The following is a 16,849-nucleotide window of genomic DNA, read 5'->3' as shown; positions in this document are numbered from 1 at the left end:
CAAGACGCCATTTCTGGAGATTCGAATATGCGCTCGCAACTCGATGACGTCATACACGGTTCCAAAAAACCGTATATGTAGTATGTAGTTCATTGAACCTGACTACACAAACAAACGGTATATAAATTGGATATATGTTATTGGAAAATGTTGGTGGTCTGATATTCGACAAAAGGTGCGTCAAAACGCAGCTATTGTCGATTTGTAATGTCTTACACGGCATTGTTTTCACACTTGATCAAGAGGTCATGGAGGAAGACGGCAAAGCAAAATGCACGCGCAAGTTATGGCATTCGTAACTCGTGGTAGTGGCTATAAAAAGGCAAGCATAAGTTTATGGTCTGGTAACCACAGGCTGCTCATTAACTCATTCACATCTCATTGTTTCGTTTTATCTCCCTATGCTCTGAAACCCGGTACCGTGTTCCACGCCTGGCACATGTGTGGGTCACTCGTGTTCAACCCATCGAGCACCCGTTGAGCACCCGCTGAGCACCCGTTGAGCACCCGCTGAGCACCCGTTGAGCACCCGCTGAGCACCCGTTGAGCACCCGCTGAGCACCCGCGGAGCACCCGTTGAGCACCCGCGGAGCACCCGTTGAGCACCCGCTGAGCACCCGTTGAGCACCCGCTGAGAACCCGTTGAGCACCCGCTGAGGACCCGTTGAGCACCCATCGAGCACCCGTTGAGCACCCGTTGAGCACCCGCTGAGCACCCGTTGAGCACCCGCTGAGCACCCGCTGAGCACCCGTTGAGCACCCGCTGAGCACAGTAGTGTAGGCTACCGATCAAAAATTCGATACGCAGACGCTTCAACAACTTTGCATTTTCAAACAAACAAATTGCTCCAGATGAAGTGGTTCACGCCAGTGTATTTCGATTTTCTATTGGGTCATTACCGTTTCACAATAGAACGTAACATCTGACGGGCGTGCCTGGCTAATATACACCATTCTCGTGTAATTTACAAGAGATATGCTTTGGAGTGGTCAAGTCGACTGCAGCAGTTCCGTGGTTCAAGGTTAAGGTATGGTGTTATATTGCATATTATAGATAAAGCTTTTTATGCATATTCAGCCTTCACAGTCATACCTGTACATCTACAGCGCCTCATAACAATTAACGGATTAATGCATTAAACCATGTTGCATTCATTTGAAAGTCATTAAATGCGTTTTTGAAAACATCATGAGAGTATTGTCGTGGCATCATAGGCATGCAGGCTGTCATTATCACTCACTCTTTGCACCCAGTTGTATAGTTGAAGCATGCCTACAACCAACACTCAGTTACTCAGTGTGAATGTGTTTGCAGGGGTATTATGCTCACTCGCATCACTCGATAGGTGTGATAGCTGTCACAGTATATATGATGCACGCTCAAAATCGTCACTCGCCTATATTTTATTTGTTTGGGGTGTTTTTCCTTTAACGCCGCTCTTAGCAAAATTCCAGCGGTATGACGGCGGTCTATAAATAATCGAGTCTGGACAAGAGAATCCAGTGAGTGACATCATGCGCATCGATCCACGCAATTGCCATACGATGATGTGCATCAACCAAGTCAGCGAGCCTGACCACCCGATCCCGTTAGTCGCCCCTTACGACAAGCAAAGTCGCCCTTTAGGACAAGCATGGCTTGCTGAACATCTATTGTAACCCTGATCTTCACGGGTACACCCATCTACCCGTCAGTGTGATTGCTGAGTGCAATGTCACCCCTCACTTAGACAACTATGCGACAGCTGACGCACGTATTTAACAATTAGCAAACTGGCAACACGCTCACTCGAATTACTAACATAAGTGATGCAGGTTTAGCGTGATCAAACACAAGAGCACCACCGTCTCTCTACATTTCCCACATGGATTGTAGTGTACTGCTCATGATATACAAGTTTCGTTAGTTCATTTCGTCCTCCTTGACTAACTCATGAAACGAATAGAAAATATGTCTGACAGTACTTGTTAAACATAATACATGGATATTCGTACTGTGGGAATATCCGGGTTAGAATTTGTATTCAGCAGCCCATGATTGCCGTAAGAGGCGCCTGTGCTTGTCGTAAGAGGCGACTAACGGGATCGGATGGTCAGATTCGCTGACTTGGTTGATGCATACCATCGAATCCCAGTTGCGTAGATCGATGATTAAAATAACCATCACTGGATTGTCTGGTCCAGACGCGATCATTTACAGACCACCGTCACATATCTGGAATATTGCTGAGTGATGCGTAAAACAACATACAAACAAACATGATAATTACCCCCGCCAAGGGGTAATTCTCGGCTCACTCGGGAGTGTTTACCACTATCTGAACTGCATTATCTGAACATCTCATCATGCTGAGTACCTATTCACTTCTGGGTAAACAAAGGTAAACATGTTGAGTACCTATTCAGTTCTGGGTGAACAAAGGTAATCTGGTTACAGAAAGATGATCACAATATGGTACTCATTCACACTTGCATTTCATAAAGGTTGGTTTTGGCATTATATATTTTTTTCTATTTTACGTCTTCGACGTAGCTCACCTGCTCCCCTCAAAGCAAGCCGAAGAAAGAACCAGAAATACACATCCGTCACAGGTACATACTATGATACAGTTACTACATAAGGCAACGATATTACCTCAGCACGCCCTCCCTTCCCCTACCCGCGAACACACAATATAGTATGCCTGCAGCAAGCGCTAAATGCTGCGTAGTATTGTAATCAATCCTACCGGAGAAAAGGAAGAGTGTTTGGATACCTGTTACGGACTTGATATGAAGAAAAACATGATAGAATAACGATTTCTCGAAAGATGTTTCAGTATTGTTAGATTATATTGACAATTTCATACAATCCATAATCTTAGTCAGCACTCTTCGTCTCATTTGTCCTTTGTCATTCTGATGTCTTATGCAACCTTTCTCTCTAACTGTTTGATAGGATTATATTTCTCTCCCCCTCCGTATTTGGGACAGGTGCCAGAGATCTTATCGCCTTGGAAGGGTTAAACGGTGAAAAACTGCTGGGAGGAACATTTTTCACTGATACAAGTGGTGTAAGGTGGGTGCTTTTCATAGCAACTATGTGAGAACAATTCATCGTCATCCGTATAATGTGAATTTAATATGTGATTTACTCCAGTGATTGTATATATCTTGGTGTCTTCATCAACCAGGGACGACGTGAATTGTCAGGCAGGGTCTTCATGATCAACATCTACAACTAGAAGGGATGTATTGACCTGCTCGTCAGTGTTCTGCCCAACAGCGAGGACCGACGGGAGCTGTCGGTAGGTGTTCCATCGAAATGCGCTTGTGCTTGCAGTATTTCCACAATAATTAAATTTGAAGGTTCCGAAATATTATATGATGTAATCATCCAAACATTGTATTGTTTGATTTTAAGTTACTCTGACATCCACATATTTCTGATATGGATGTCCCGCCTAGATTCGGCAAGAATAATAGTAATCCTCCTTGTGTCACTACCATACTCACGCTTGTGGGTTTTACCCAGGGTTATGTGGCAGTAGAGATTGTTGCATGTCTAATTGTTGTGATTGCAAATGGCAGCAAACGATTGAAGCGCTGGTAAATGTCAAATGCTGTCGTGGCCAATTATTAACAACAGGCATCTGAAGTGAGTTAGTTACAGTGAGTTAGTTAGTAATCTGCCTTTGTGCAGTTTGATTTTTCGAGAAGTTCCGGTATAGGACAGATTCGAGAAGGCTGGCTGTGCCTATGTATGAGCAACACGAGGACGATTTAAAGCCTTTTGCAACCATCTTGCCAAGTATGGACGGGACATCTGTGTATAAAGGTTAAATCCAGCCAGCTTCCAAAATTATTCTGCATTCAAAATGGGAGCACGGCCTGTCTCACAACATGTGTCAGTGACGTCATTCTGGACATTCGTGGGTGCAAAGACATATTGTAGGGTGTGTTTCATAGTGCTGCTGCCACATGTTTGACCCATTGTGTTGCCTTTTGTGATTGCAAACCTGAAAGGGTGTGTTATTTTTCGTACATTTTCAGATTTCAGACTTGAGTTCTGTATGTAGCGATTGGTGGGTTAATTTAAATGGGGTAGTTGTGAATTTATCGCTCAAGCCTGTCATGGTCAAGTTTACCCCAAGGGGGATAAATCTAAATTAATCCCGATGCCTGCCGCTAAAATCTGGCCACGACAGCACTCGACACGTTACGGCTGACAAACACCAGAAGTACACCAACAACAATCTCCACTGTCACATCATATCTAACATTCAGATATACATATCGAGACGATACCTTCATGAATAGGTATTGACAGATGCAGCAATTAATTGCAACATACACCTCGACTTTAGGCCGTGATTTACAATTTGCACGTGCATGTTCAGTTTGGATGTGTGAGTGCTTGTTGGAAGCATGATACTCACACACGTGATTTTGTTCATTGTGAACAGCAGACACTGATTGCTTAGCTGTCAGATGGCCATGAAAACACGTTGTTTCATCGTAAGCAACGCTTAGGCAATGCCGCGGCTTTCTGAAAGTCAACGTCAACGCGTCGTGAGTATGCAGTATATCTGGACGTCACTGATGGTCACTGAAGCTTGCGTTGCTCAACGTCGTCGGTTTGTGGATGGAAGTGTAATGGTATTGGGTGGCATCACAACTCATGGGAGCACACAACGTATAACTGTTAATGGCAATTTGAATGGCGTACGCTTCGGGGACCATGTTTTACCATGTGTGTAAATGTAGGGACGTTACGTCACGCTGCAGCAGGATAATGACCGCCGAGACGTTGCACGTGCATAACATTGCTTTATTGCCATGATCGGCTGTTTATCCAGACCTCTTCCTCGTAGGACATTTCTAGGATGAGACAGGTCGAGGCCTCCGAGAAGACCAGAACGATCCGGTAGCCCTAGCTGCGTTGGGCCAATCTTTGGGTGACATTGGGAACGCCGCTGCCTTGCCTGTATGGTGGTCACACCCGATATTGACATTGTTAAATGAGTTCTTACACCAGGGCGTGTCGCTCTGTCTCCTGTTACCGGTGTGTTTTGTCAGTAAATTTGTTATGATAAAATATTGATCAGACGAATGACAAAAGATAAAGTTGCTATTTTCACAAAATTTACACCACTTTATATGAAGTATTGTTATATTTACGTTAAAATATATATTAAGCGAGCGGTTAATCGCTTTGTGTAATATTATGTTCCGTTGTCTATTAACACTCAACCCGTGGCATTGAAGGGGTGACAACCAAGTATTGATGCCAGTGCTTGAACGAGCACCCAAAACGTCACCAAGTATAATGAAGTATATTGCTATTCCTTATGACTAGTATAATGAAGTATATTGCTATTCCTTTTCATAACCTGTGCTTAATTAAGTTATTTTATATACATTAAGCAAACTGTCGTTTTAGTGCAAACGGTTGATGTTAAGAAAGAAAAGCTCCAATGTCCTAAACCATGTATGCACGATGTATGCAATTATCGGCGTTCACAAACAACTGCAACATTCACACAGTAGCAACTTTCGTTCTTACACTACGCGATGCCGCAGAATAAACAAAGATTAATTATTGCTTTCAGGACAGCATACCAACAATGTATGGTAAGTGTGTGCCTCTGAATAGTATCAACATCATTAGGTAGTCTGGAGACGAGTGTACACATATCAGCACATGTGCTCAAGAACAACTATCCTTCAAAGACAAATACGCATTACATTTATGTATCTTAAGATCGTTATTGTGTTTACTCTACATAATACAATGTTGGAAACCTGTTGTTACTTAAATACACGATCTACGTGGCTGTGTTGTAGTGTATACAATTATCAACATGCTCCGGTCAATGAGAACACTGTGTGTCTGTCATAAGACAGTTCCTACAGTTCCTATATGTTGATGCATACACTTAATGAGTACCAACAGTGAGTAAGATATCTGATTTATGCATACATATATCCTATTCCACATTGCCTAAGACTTTCTGTACACAACGCCATGTGGGGAGCCACAATCTAGTGGTGGGAATATATACACCTAAAAAACGTTAAACACCAATAACTATATTTTGCACTTTTAAAGGTTGTTCCAAGTATTTATTTTCTGAAGAAACACACTTATATTTGTTCCTAAAGTGACATGTTGAAATACAGAAACAGCAATCAATGATGTAATGACATATTGTGCAACTGTTACATGACAATAATTGTTAGACTTCCTTTCGATTACTTTTTCTGCGCTTCCTGTGGTATCACCAAGTCTATTGATCATCTTGCGGAAGGTGCAATGTTCTTCTAAAAACGTTTCATCAGGCATCTGTTTTCGTTAAGGCGTTTATCTCAATAAGACCGATAGCATATGTAAATGGTAATTCGCATATATAAAAGAAGAAGAGTTGTTCTTACCTTTTCTTCTAAGTGTGTTGCAACTAATCGGGAGAGTTTGTATTATCAATTATCCCAAATGCTTTTCTTATCTGGATTTATTTCAAACGGATGTAGCTTGGAGATAGGCGGACTACACATGCATTATAAGTGCACAATATGAAGGTGTCCTCAAGTTATTCTTAACTGTCTATAGAGATGTGTGAGGCAGAGTGTTAGAATGTGAATCGCGTCAGTCCTACAGATTATATGTAGACTTAAGGTCAATCTTCCTGTTGGACGTACAGTAAAGACAGACTCTTTCCGGACAAGTCGGTGTATCATCTTACCTTAGGGAAACGTTGCAGTGTATGTCTGTATGGACGGGTTCGTGATTAGATAATCAAGACTAAATATTCAATAATACGTCTGTTGCGCCATTTCGAGATCGGATGTTAATAGTAGTAAATGTCGACAAGTGCATGAGCGTTTGTGATGGGAAATTTTAAAATGTCTAGCATGTGGAAATCATGGAATTTGTTAACGCCGATTTGCATTTTGAAATAACACTCTCAGCATTCACTAATAGTTTTGTTAACCAGTTATAATATTGACAACACCATGCCAAGACTGGATTAACACGTATGAAGTCAGGTGAGAGCTCGTAGAAGTGGGTGAACTTTGTTCATCAATTACTAATGTATACTAAAGTATAATTTCATGGATAAGAGCAAGAGATCATAAATATGACAGGGAAGTCCCGCTTCAGCGATGTAACACAGAACGGTTCCACTGAGTCACACACTCACGGCGGCCTATACAGCAACACAAATTGCTGCACATACAGTCGATAGAAGACAAAGAGCAGTCGAACTTCGTGTATATATAGAGCTTACGGCGGCGAAGCTGTGCCACAACATAATTGTCAACAAAGCTGACACACTGCCGACATCGCCATGGATGGCCTCCCCAACGTGGTTTTTTGGAAAGGGCTTCAATCCTGCAAGTCGTGATTCACTGACTTTTTAGTTCCATAAGTAGAAGATTGAGAATTGTTGGGCGCACATTAGATTTGACTTCACGAGAGCAATGACTTAACCAACGGCGGCATTATGCAGGTGTACATGCAATGATTAGTCGTCACACTGTTATCCTTATAATCCTTATCCTTATCGATGCCAATCTGCCCGAGCCACCTGTCCGAGGTGATTCAATAAATATGTGAAGAGGTACTATTGCGCTTCCTTTATGGGAGAGTATGTAATGAAAGTGGTATAGCTCTTTTCGTCATTCAACATGGAATGTAATTGTTTCGAAGATTCAGTGTAACGGTTCAGATAGATTTTGTTGTACACATGTACACATGTCTATACTTATATAGGGTCGTACGCGTGTGTGTGTCTGACTGCATTGGTCTGGACTAACTTCAATGATATAATTTAGCCTATTGAGATGCCATTCATGTCCTAAGTTTTACATGAATACCCCACTCAGACACAGTCCTTGTTTTAGCATTTAATGTCGAACGTCAGGCAGGGAAAAACAAATACCATCTTCAGATATGTGCGACACACTTCTAGTTTCGAAAACTCAAAGGGGCACGGGTGACCCCAGTCGCATAAGACGCTGTGTAGGGTTACTTCCCTTGGACACGCCAGAAACCTATGAACGCGGGTTCGAATCCCGTTTCACCTCGATATATTTCAAGGTTTGTCAGCACCATACCCATCCTCGTGAGTTTTACCAAAGTAGTAAACTTCTGAGACCTGCGTCAGGCAGACACAACCAAATATAACGGTGTACTGTATATGCGTTTAACCCAACTCACTCACTAAGTCTTAAAATCAGTGCCACACAAAGATGATCAGGTAACACTCTCACTACACAAATAAGTGAAAGCAAAGGGAAATAATTTCCTGTTTGTCAGAACTTGTATGGGCATACGAGTTATAGTTATACGAGTTAATAGTACTTAAGTCACACTGGGGTGCAGGTTCAATGCTGTTGAATGTCTTTCAGTGTGGGTTATGCCAGTGCGGAATGTTGTAATTAGTACAATGCACAAACTAAAAAAGAGGAACTAGAATTGGAACAGACCCAGTCTGTCCCAACAACTGTCATCCAAAGTCTGACTTCCCACCATAAACAGTTTATTGTTGTTCCAAATCACATAGGCCTTAAATAATGTAACCATTATATGAGAGCATGACTACATGTTTGATCAAAGAACTGGATGTCAGTGACATATCAAATAATGTCGCATACAAGGCCAGCTTAAAAACTGAAAAGGTCATCTGCCAAAACCATACATCAGGACTATCAACTTTTACTTTGACTCTAAAACCCGAAGCCAAGTCCAATCTCAGAAAAGAACCTAGTTCAATTCTGTCAAAAAAAATGATTTTTTCTACTTTGTCCACCACTATCCCACATGACAAACTTAAGGCATTTTAATTGCATTAATCTTTAACCTTACCGTAAATGTACATATCACGTTCATGATTAAACATACCTACATCAAAGCGGACATAGATCATACTAACGAGAAGGATGTCAAATGCAATTTCATCCGCAATTATTGAATGGAAATCTCTGCCGAAGTGTATTATGGAATGTTTTCATCCTATTGTAAATACGCTTCCCGGGGGGGACCCACCATGTTCAGAATGTAGCCTACACTAGATGAATAGTGGCACTCACACATACCTTGACCGTTCACGACACTTTGCACTGAACACTACAAGGATGCTGTCGCACATCTCTTCTTGTTTCACCATAGCCAAATGGCTTTCTCAGATTTGTGCAAGAGTTACCACTATTTTGGTGCCTTGATTATCGACCTTGATCACAATCACTCTCTCGTGGGACCTGACGAGGCAGAGCGATCAACAGCGATTATGATCAGAACAATGAAGACTTCTGTGAGAACTGTTTTATCACTAACACTTTGTGTTCAGACACCTAGAAGACTGCCATTAAGAGACACACACCAATCCATTACAGGTCATTGTGCTTTCATTTCCAGAGTGTTTTCATTTACAACAAATCGTGTTGCTTAATCATTAATCACAATAACGCTACAGTCTATTATGAATAAAACAAGGCGGTGTAAGATGTATTTGTGAACAAACATGTTTTTCAGTAGGAAAGAAGAAAAAGGATATTTCGCATGGTTGAGTGTCCGAAATATGGTTCACTGTGCATTGGCGATTGTAGTATACATTATATACAATAAGTACATAAGCATAATGTTTCTCTGGTCAATTATATGTTTCTATGGTCAATTATATGCACGTACATGATTAGTGCTAATGGCATCGTGAACCATGATGTCCTAAGTAGCGCATCCTGTGTGTAGATTACCAGTGCAGCGATAATAGATGTAGTCAGATCACGTGACTTGCAATAAGTTAGAAGTTGTGTCTGTCAGGAATTGTTGCACATGTACAGTGAGAACAGTGTTGCGTCTTCGATAGATTAAATGACAGATATGGCATAAATGTGAACAGACTCTCCTATGAAAAAAAAAATATGTGTCTGAATAGTGATGAACATAAAGGATGAATAAGCATTGCCAGGTGCCATGTTAACAATTGCAATGACATCTAAATCATCAATCAATTATGAAGATTACTTTACGGACTAGATAACTTGATGTGCAGTTTTGAAATTGTTTGATAGCTGCGCCAAATGCCATCTCCAATCGATATAAGAACGTACATATAATTGCAAAACACTTTTGCCACAGGCGAGTTCCGTCTATCGTGAGTTTTAAACAACAAACACTCCGTGTATTGATAAACACCAAAACAAAAACAGACGAAATGTTTATTCAAGTTTGGATCCATAGATTTCAACCCGTATTCGATTCTTAAAAAAATGTTCAATGTTAGAATATTGATATTTTTCTGTAAGGTTTTGTTCTTTAGAAAAAAATGGCTTCTAAATGTTTACTGTGTTCAATAATAGACACCAACTGTATATTAATCGTGGCAAATATCGGATTTATCTAAAAACTTTGATAACATGCATATTACGTTCACTCAAGGGGCGGTCGGGTAGCCTAGTGGTTAATGCGCTCGCTCGTCACGCCGAAGACCCGGGTTCGATTCCCGACATGGGTACTATGTGTGAAGCCTATTTCTGGTGTGCCCTGCCGTGATATTGCTGGAATATTGCTAAAAGCGGCGTAAAACCATACACTCACACGTTCACTCAAACATATTCCATGTCGGTTGAAGAATATCCCACAACAGCTAACAAAATAGCTTTACCTTGAACAATAAGAAACTGACCCTACTGTAGTTATGTAAAACATACCGCATTGTGGTTATTTGCGTTTTGTTGCTTAACTTCTGCTATATTCCATCTATTTTTAACGTGTTACTACAATATTGGTAAGACGGTTTTCTCAGCTTTGGCCCAAACACTGTGATATCACATAGACTGTAAAAGTGTAAGGGGCGTACTTGTCATAATGTCGATTCCTCCGTGTTGGTTTGAGTACGTTTATTTCAGTACCAAAGGACGTATATATCCTGCTTCTGTCACTGGATGAAACGAATACTGTAATGTATCCAAATAACTGTTGTTGGCGCCATATTTTCAGATGAGTTTGTAGTTTTTATGTGGGAGGGGGTGGGGGTTGTGCCATTCAAGTATTTGTGCTATAAAAGATCCGGGTTCGATTCCCCCCATAGGTCGATGTCTGAAGCCTATATAGCAGCATTAGAAATAGTAGCAGTTGATATTACTGTTAGAACAGCTGTTGATGCCGTCGTGTATATCGCGAACCACTTGTAAACATACCTCAAACGGAAAGGCACTGTGTAAAGTCAACCTCGACAGTCAGGTTCATTTAATGGTTCTGGGTTCCACAGAGCAATTTCATCTCACGATGCTGATAAGCTAGTGGTTCGCAGGGGGTTTATAACTTATTGGCGCCCAGGACGAGATCCACTGGTCGGATGATACGACATAAGTGTGATTGCTCTGTAGACCCGGTGCTTCTCTCTCCCAGGGATGTTACTGCTGGATAATTCAGGTAGTCTGAAAAAGTCACTTTGCAGTCCACATCTCGCGACGCTCTTAATTTATGTTGTTAATTCAGGAGGCATATGAGACATTCTATACATGTGGTTTCCAATTGCTCCAGTTTTTATCGAGCATGTAGGTATATTTACTGTTATTATGTATCTGTTTCCTGGGAAACAGGGACGTACACAGGGGCGGGTGGCACTATTGTATGACACACCGCAATTACATGTGCAGAATTCATGGGGTCGACGAATAGTCGTACCAAAATTCAACGATCGTGTGTTCGAATGCAAAATTTGTGTTAATTAATATCCTTGGTTTATCATCATCCTACCCGTGCTGAAACTACTTTCCAAAGCTCTATTCTCACTTGCGCCTATGATAGACATAGTTTGCAGTGTCAGGAGGAAGACGATTAGGTTCATATGTATATGTAACTAAAATACTGTTACAAATGGCCGTTAAACCTATTTCATTCACTCACTTGTTGTTTGTATTAACAACCCTCAACCTGAAGGCTTTCGTTCAATAATTGTCAAATGGAAAATTCCATTTCACCAACTTACCGACCCGAAGAGATCAGTGTAACCACCTCATCTGTTTCATATTTAGATCTATGCATAACGATTCAAAGTGATATTAAGACTCAACTTTCCCTTTGTGTCAAATAATATTCCAGCAACTCCACCTTTTGGTGTCTACATTTTATAACTTTCGAGGTACAATCAAGCATGCTCTTTCAGCGACGATTTCAAATAATGAGTGAGTGAGTTGGGTTTAACGCCGCTTTTAACAGTATTCCAGTTATATCGCGGCGTGTCAGCTTAATGTGGGAGGAAAGCCCGAAGTGATGCAGGTCTCAGACGTTTACAATTTCGGTGAAACCCACGAGCACGGGTATGAAGCTGACAAACCTAGAAACATAATCGGGGCGAACCGGGATTCGAACCCACAATCATAGGTTTCTGGCGTGTCCAAGGGACGCAACTCTGCACAGCAAATCGCGGCGCCTCAGACGACTAGGCCACCCGTGCCCCCGATTTCAAATAGCGTGATCAGTTGCATGATTAGGGTTAATTATTCATATAAATGTTAGTTATTTTACCCTTAACGCCAGATTAAATCTGTTTCGACGTATAGTCACGACTGGCCATTGTTTGAAGCGACGTTCTATATTTATATGTACAACATCTAAGACCTTAGCAAGACCTCCAAGGGCGTTGTGGTAGACATGTGGAGGACATTTCCATATGCATCAGTACATCGATGATAAAAATAATGTCCGATGTCCGACTCCCGTGTTTGTTCAGGTGAACAATTGACTTGTGTTTCTTTTCGCGGACGCCTGGTATCATCACCATGTGGGTGAGGTGAGGTGAGGTGAGGTGAGGTGAGGTGAGGTGAGGTGAGGTGAAATTGGGTTTAACGTCGCGTCCAAGATTATTGCACTTATACAGCGACGTGCATGCACGTGTGTGTCTGTGGCTGCTTGTACTAGTCCGGACTGATGCCGTTTTATAGTGCTAGCTCACTGAGATACCATGCCGCAGTTTAACATGAATACCCCACTCAGACACAGTATACTGACTCCGAGCCGACCAGTCCTTGTTTTAGCCCTCTAATGTCGAGCGCCAGACAGGGTAACAACAAGTACCATCTTTTAACGTCTTTTGGTATGACGCGGCAAGGGATCGAACCCCGGACCTTCCGCTCTACGGGCGGACGCTCTACCACAAGACCATGGAGGCGGCTCATCACCATTTGATAGCGATTCATTGGCACAAGCCTCTGATACAAAAACAGTCGGAATCGTAAAACGGAATCTGCTTTGAACAGATATTTCCGTGGACTGTGGACATGATTTTGTCGCTTTATTTTGTTTTGTACTTCTATAACACAACATCAATTTCCTCACGCCCCGAATGACATGGAGAGCATCATGTAAGCATTGTCCAAAAATTATCAGTTTGAATACAATCTATTTACAAACATATGATATAATATATATATATAATCAAAAACTCAAAACGGAGTAGAAATGTGGAACTCTCATCGCAATACAGATTAATTTTCACTCAAAGCCACTGTAGGCGGTTAGGTTGATCACGATTCCTTTAAACCCTACCGCCAACACATGTGCAGCGACTGATCAATAACCTGCATAGGTGTTGCAAAACCTGGCGCTACCGTCACGTGATTAGTAATCACCGTGTCCGCTCCCGGACACCAGGTTGTCCTCCCATTGCGCGTGTCCGCTCCCGGTCGCCTGGGTCGCCCTCCTTGCATTGCGCGAGCCGCTCTTCCCACTGCACAGAGAGTGTCAATCTCATCACCGCCGCTCACAGCTCCACACTGCGTCACAGGCAGCCCACGTCGCAGGCCTGTGGAGAGAGAGGCTTGTTCATACCAGATAAAATATTTATACTTGTAGAAATGATTCCACAAAAAGGATTGGCATTTTCTAGATTATGGGTGATTAGATTGGGAGAGTGAATTCAGTCGTAAGCTCTTTACCATTCGAATCATTCAAAACACGTACAAAAAATAAGTTACTAAAACATTATGTACAAATGTTCATACAAGTTATTATTAATCAGTTGTTTTCAAAGGAGTGTCTGAATCATAACACTTGGAGCCGACATATCGAAAGACGCAGTCTACAGATCGCTATGGAGATAGTTTATTGACCAACGGAACACCAACATCGTCGTCTTCCACTGTGGTGATCTAGGTACTGGCATCCAGGTCCGCAGTTCAGCACAGCTGCTGCAGCCAACCTAGGAGGGTGAATGTACCGTCTCGTGTAATTACCCCGTACTTGGTCACCAGGCCACGTTGTGCTCATAAAGGGGCTAAAGGTTAAATCCGGTTATTACCAAACAGTCAGGAGTACTACTATCTTTCACCCTCCAGGATGTTTTTATTACGAGCAGGATACCGAAAGATACCTGTTTCCAAGACCTGCGGTGGTAAGTAGAACTACTCTCAACATGTTCACAAGTTTATGTATACTTTGAGTACAGCTGTTTCAGTACGTCATTTGGTTGTAAAGCGTCTATTTCTTGTATATTTTGTATTTCGAAGTTAGTTACATTTATGTTACCAGTTCTTGTCACTTTTTATGATGCCACATTTTTGTGTCCATCATTCGTTATCGGATTCTGATACATGACGTAGCCATGTTTCCTGTCCACTCTGACGCTGACACAAGGAAGGTAGGTTTTAGAGAGCAGCAAAGGCTAAATGTTAAGACAGAGACCTGACGTTTAAATGAGTGATAAGAAAGGATTTCATTTAGTCCTTCCGACAGAATACTGCATGTCTGATAGCATAACAGTGTATCCAAACTGTAGATACAAAGGAAATATTAACATATTATCTGGATCTACAGTGTAAGTATTTGTACTTGCAGAGGAAAGCGTCCAACTGATAAAGCTTCCTACTCATGTCGGTTAAATAAAACCCAAAAAGACTTGGTATTCTTCCATCATTCGTTTTTGGAAGATATTTTCGTTTGAAGCAGTTTGTTTGAGATTTCTAATAGAGTTGCCCTGACAGATATGGGATGCGTTATTCCAGCATACATTTGAAAGGTAGGTTGTCTAAATGGGGGATGACGTCTGTTGGACTAGTCTGTAGGATGGGGAAGTGGGAGGCGGTGTTTAAAGGGGCTATAGTTTTGGGTTGCATCCTTCCAAAGCCGCACATGAGATTTACTGGGAGCTTGCTTATCAGCAGTTGCGATCGATCACAAAATTAATTAGCATAGCACATTTGTCACACCGTGTCTTGTCGCTGCCTTAAATATGATACCATTTAATATGAATTCCTATTCTTGCCATTAGTTATGATGTTCTGATAAGGTATTGTGTCACAACACTCCTGATATATTGCGCTGACGTTATTTGTATGACATTTAGAACCAACGTTTAACACATATCACGGTCGTTATTGAAACGACTTAAACGGCCTCATGAATTAAATATGTACCGCAGTTCATGTTGTTATGTACCAGAAAAATCAATACAATTTGTATACATAAATTAAAACGGAACTTTGTCTTATTTGGTAAATGAGTTTCAAATGATCATGTACACAGGGACGGGATATTTTATTAACCATTTGTCATCTGTCATCTACTGATCGTGAACGCCATGCCAGCGGTTTCATCGTTATCATACAAAACAGAGTAAGAAAAAACTGTCATGTTTCTGCATCAGTTGTAAATGGTTCATTGGAGCACACGTGAATGCTGGTAATCTATACGCTCGAACTGTTACCGAGTTGCACATGGTGCGTCATCGATATCCCAATTAGAAACCAGTATGTTGTTGATACGTGATTTAATCAATATTGCTGGTGTCCATGATCAGATCTGTACAAAACAACAATACCTTCGTGCCCCAGGTTATGGCCGTTACATTGCTCAAGATGGCGTAAAACCAAACTCATTCACTCACTCAGTCTCTTACTCACCATTGCCCCCGAACCATGAAGATTCCGGGGTAGAGTAGGTCTTCAGGAACCCATGCTTGCCGTAAGAGACGACAACGCTTCTCGTAAGAGCGACTAACGGGATCAGGTGGTCAGGCTCGCTGACATGGTTGATGCATGTCATCGTATACCAATTATGTAGATCGATGCTCATGATGTCAATCGCTAGAATTTCTGGTCCAGACTCGATTATTTACAGACCGCCGTAATAAAGCTGGAAATATTGCTGAGTGCTGCGTTAAACTACAAACAAACAAACAACACCATAGCCCCGTATTAACCCTGGTCATGTGGGACGTTTGTCAAGTTTTTAAATTTATATTTAATTTTTTGTTTCTAATTATTATAGAAAAGAAAAGGTATTAGATAGCTTTGTGTTAAGGGATCAACATGAACAGTTTACAAAGCTATACTGGTTTCCAAAATGAAACAAATCTAAGCCAAAATTGTCCCACTGACAAAATTTATGATTGCCAAGATGTCGGAAATTAAGTTCACATATGACATCAATGAGTCAAATTAGTATATAAATAGCTCCACTTTATTCCTACCATAGTCTGGTGTAGTGGCGCGGGACTAAAATCAATATTTCTAATTAGCTTGAACCTGTGCGCAGTTTTGCATAAGGTATGTACCGTATGGCCTACCAGGGCCTTGTACTACGTGGAGAATGCAATTGAACATTAACTGTCAATTAATAATAAGATTACCCACACAAACCATCGCAGACGTTACATTCAGTGGGTGCATTTAGTGCCTGTAACATATTGTGAATTGATAATGTGCCGGGACATGTATTTCACAGTACAAAACAAGCAGGTAATTATTTGAAAGTGTGCATGGTAACGTTAGGTAACATCGGGGCTCCAGGAGGCGGGGATCAGATCCGGGGATCAGATCCGGGGCCTTCTCATATCACTTGGACTGTTACAATTTGTTCAAATCA

General features: G+C 41.5%; 1 protein-coding gene across 3 annotated transcripts in view; it reads left to right on the top strand.

Annotated features, from left to right (window-relative positions):
- The first annotated feature begins 936 nt into the window (after positions 1-936).
- Positions 937-16,849, top strand: part of LOC124136734 (amiloride-sensitive sodium channel subunit alpha-like) — a 101,783-nt gene continuing 85,870 nt past the window's right edge. The window contains exons 1-4 of one of the 3 annotated variants that reach the window (XM_048380609.1): positions 937-1,028; positions 2,534-2,592; positions 2,974-3,058; positions 3,174-3,287. The gene's annotated coding sequence lies outside the window, so the exon portion shown is untranslated. Of the gene's footprint in view, positions 1,029-2,242; positions 2,593-2,973; positions 3,059-3,173; positions 3,288-13,670; positions 14,379-16,849 lie in introns of those variants that run through there. The other 2 variants (XM_046502732.2, XM_046502730.2) reach the window with 2 other exon arrangements.

This window comes from Haliotis rufescens, unplaced genomic scaffold, assembly GCF_023055435.1.
Source record: "Haliotis rufescens isolate VD_foot unplaced genomic scaffold, xgHalRufe1.0.p SCAF_31, whole genome shotgun sequence".
NCBI classification, from domain to species: Eukaryota; Metazoa; Mollusca; class Gastropoda; order Lepetellida; family Haliotidae; genus Haliotis; species Haliotis rufescens.
Note: the sequence above shows the minus strand (reverse complement) of the source record. Positions and strands in the feature narration are given on the sequence as shown.